The sequence below is a fragment of the Camelus dromedarius genome, chromosome 12 (genome assembly GCF_036321535.1).
Source record: "Camelus dromedarius isolate mCamDro1 chromosome 12, mCamDro1.pat, whole genome shotgun sequence".
NCBI classification, from domain to species: domain Eukaryota; kingdom Metazoa; phylum Chordata; class Mammalia; order Artiodactyla; family Camelidae; genus Camelus; species Camelus dromedarius.
The window spans coordinates 64,639,110-64,643,128 of NC_087447.1; positions in this window are offsets into that span (position 1 = coordinate 64,639,110).

Below are 4,019 nucleotides of genomic sequence, written 5' to 3' on the forward strand. Positions count from 1 at the left end.
CCATCACTGTATGTTGAGTATTTTGAAATAAATAACTTGACTTGTTAGGTTCACAGTTCCACGTATGCACATAGGAGAGGAATTATGCCACAGGAGCTGTACTTAGCAGACGATACCTGAGTGCCTCATTCTCAGCAGCTGGATCTGATTTGGATAATGAAATTGTGAAGCTGATGGCTAGAATGGGATGAGACCCTTGGGAATCTTGGGAGGGGTGAATGTATGTTGAGTGTAAGAGGGATGTGAATCGCTGGGGGCCAGAGTTCAGACTGTGTCAGACAGACTGTAGTCCAACCCCCCTGGTCCCTGCCTTCTGGCATCCACATGTTTGTACGCATCCTTGATTGTAGGAAGGGCCTGTGACTTGCTTCTAACCAATGGAATGTCGCAAAGGCGATGGGATAAATGCGATTACATGCATGCAATTAAATAAGAACACAGCACTCATCTTGCTAGAGCTTCTTTTTCCTGCTGTTGCTGGCTTTGAAGAAGCAAGCTGCCTTGAATCTTATAGTCACAAGGAAATAAATTCTGCCACAACCCGGGGGAGCTGGGAAGCAAATCCTTCCCCAGCTGAACCTCTGATGAGAATTCAGCTCGAAACATCACTTTCATTGCAATCTTATGAGACCCTAAGAGAAGGATCCAACTAAACTGTGCCTGGGCCACTAGACTACTGCACAGAAACTTCGCAGTAATAAACAGGTATTGTTTTAAGCCACTATGCTTTGGTCATTTGTTCCATAGCATAGAAAGTTAATACAGAGGCTCCTAGAAAGAAGGAAAAACAAAAACACAAATGACAAAAGAAAATGACAGATAGCTTTAAACTTCTACACCGGCAATGTTTTACATCTGCTCTCAAGAATTTGCTAGCAAGCTAGCACCCCTCTCTCACCCTTCAAGTTTTTATGAAGGCTTTATCAACATCCATCCATTTACTCATTCATTCAATGAACACTTGTTACGTATCCATCACTGCAGGGGTTTCTGCCATAATAGAACTTGTACTCCCACCAGGTGCTTCCATACAGCTGCAAATGTTTCCATGCTAAGACACAGATAAGACAGTGTCCTGAGAGTAATATTTAAAACGTGTCTGTGCACAGTATCAGTTCCTTCTGATCATTTGCTCATGGGGCTTACCTATGGTCTTTTGGGGGACACAGACAAGAAATTAAACTTACATAATTGTATAATCCCATTTATGATAAGGAGTGTAAAAGAAAAGTTCAGGGTTATCTGAGAGCAGTTAGCAGGGGGACTAACCTAATGACAGGGGTCAGGGAAGGCTTCCTGGAGGAAGTAACACATAAGCTGAATCTTGATGAATCGAGAAGTTTGCCACTAGTAGGTGGGGGAGAGTGGGTTGTGGGTGAGATTCTGTCAGAGGAAACGACATGTCAAAGAGTGTGGGGCAAGAGAGTTGGCGTTTTCTAAAGAACTGAACAGAGGCCAGTGGGGCAGGAGTTGGTGAGAGCAGGGCATTAGAGTGGAAGAGGAGGGTGAAGAGACTGGCAGTGGCCCACTTATGCAAGGCCTGGTGAAATCATCTGTGACCTTGTTTTGATTTTGAAAACTTTCAAGCATGTGGATAAAGGATGGTTTTCTTTCTCTCTTCGAGACAGAAATGTTAAAATGGGGAAAGGCCACAGAGGGCCAGTAAATATAAAGATCTTAGATTTCTGGCAGGATGTGGAAAAGCGTGCAGAGTGGGCTCCACTGAGCTCATTGCTGTGGGAATTAGGGCAGAAGACAGACTCTCAAGGTAGGTGGCAAATAAGTTCAGCTTGGATGGAGAGAAGTGGGAAGTTACAAGACTCGGATTGCAGAGAGAGCGTGAGAGGGAGGGAGAAGAAGGCTACAATGCAGCTTAGAGAGAGACACCACCAGCTTCTCAGGCACCCAGCAAGGAGCAATGCCGAGAGCCTTGGCCCAAGGTATTTTGGTAGGTTTTTTTTTTAATGAAGAATGGGGTAGAATATGTAACCATTTCATGCACTAGCAGTTGCACGCTCAAAAGAGACCCTCCCAACTTGAAGGCTAGAGACCTGGGTGCCCCAGCTCCTCCAAACCGTCAGTATGACCCTGGGTCAGTCTTTGACCCAGTCTGGCCCCAGTTGCCTACCTGGTTATGGGGGTAGACAAGCTCAAAGTTTCCAAAAAGAAGGATTATTCACATCTTCAAAAGCTGCCACTGCTGGTGGCAGTCAATATCATAAAGTCAGACCTGAGAGCGTAGGCAGTGGGGGTGAATGAGACGTCGGGAAGGAAGGTCTAGGGCTGTAGTCACGAGAAAGCAATCCAGCCTGGGCCAGTGTGGGGAGGGCAGGGAGTGGGCATCCCACGGGGGCTGGGACTCCGCCCTGGGCTCCTGTGACCACTGTGGCTGGCATGAGGGAAGATACTGAAAAGTCGAATACCCCAGAGACTCATGCTCCACGGTTGGCTTTTTCCCCTTCACCTGCCAGTCTGCCCAGGCCCTCAGATTGCATTATTGCTATTATGATGAATTCTTCCTTCACAGTGCAACAGTTTTAATCAGTTTTGTTCCCTGTTTTCTGCCCCTCAGGGACCAGTACCTGGCATCTGATGACATCTGCCTGCCCAAACAAGGTGGGATAAAGGAACAAATTTCATGAGCTAGTAACTCCCGGAGAGGGTGGCCGGATCAGGACAGGGGTGAGGATGGGAGAGAAAGGAAGAGAGCCCAGCAGACGACGCCTGCTCTGGCTGCTGCTTCCACATCGGCACCCAGTGACCCAGCCGTGAATAATGCTGTTGGCCTGGAGGGACCACCCCCTTGCTGAGTCTGGAGTGTTTCCGTAGCTTTGCATCAACCAAGTTATTTATCTGATTCTTCGCTTCCTGGATGGTTTTGGCTGGAAGAACCTCGTCAAGACTTGATGTGCCAATCTAATTATAATTCCTAAGCCCAGAGGTGGCCGAATGCTCTTGATTTCCCTACCTTCCCTAGAGGAAATCAGGCCTGAAGAGCAAGGAGCCTGCTTGACCTTGGTGACCTCGATGCCAAACACTGTGGGATATTTTATGGGAAACTGGGTTGTTGCATTTTTTCAGGATTCAACTTTTTTTTTTTTTTTTTTTTGGTCATTTAAAAACCTTTTTTCAGGGAAAAGTCTTCCAAAGTTTCAGACCAAAGAGCAAGATGCAGTGTTCAAATGTGCCTCTCATTAGTTGCAAGTTCATGGCCAAGTTATATGCCCCATCTAATCTCAGTTTCCTCCCTGGGAAAGGAGAGCTAATAATAATACCTACCACATGGGTGGCCAGTGGGGAATAGATAAGATAAGGCATGTTCTGGTGCCAAATAGCCACATACCACCAGGAGTTTAGATCCAGCAGAGGCCAAAATCAGCAGTGAGAGGACTGCTGTGGCAGGAAGGAAGAGGGAAGAATAGGCTGACAAAACTGAATCCCAGTTTTGAAAAAGCATAGCTCAGTGGGTCTGGAACACATGGTTCAGAGTCAAACCCAGTTCCAGCTTCCAATTCTATCATTTGCTACAAGGGAAGTATTCGTCCTCTGAGCCTGAATGTGCTCGTCTGCAAAATTGCAATAAAAATAGTATTTGCTTTATAGGGTTGTCTTGAGAATTAAATGAGATAATGCATTGTGGCACACACTTGCTAGATACACCACAAACCTGCTTCCTCTTCTTCCTGGGTCAGCAATCGAATACATGTCCCAGCCTCCTTGGATCTAAGTAAGGCTATAGACTAAGTTCTGGTCAATGTGGTGTGGGTGGAAGTGATGTATGCTCTGTGGTCTCAGCCTTACCCTTAAAACCTCCCTGTGATTCTCCATCTGCTGGGTGGCTGCAGAGGATCCGGAGAGGATTCCGAGGCTCAGGGAAGGCAGAGCTGCAATATGGAAGGAGCCTGGGTCTCTGAATGACTACAAAGAGTGTAACACTCCTCCGTCTGCCCCTGCCAATTTGTATTGGATTATGGCTTGAATTAATCAAATTTTTAGGGTTGTTTGTTAAAATATGTAAT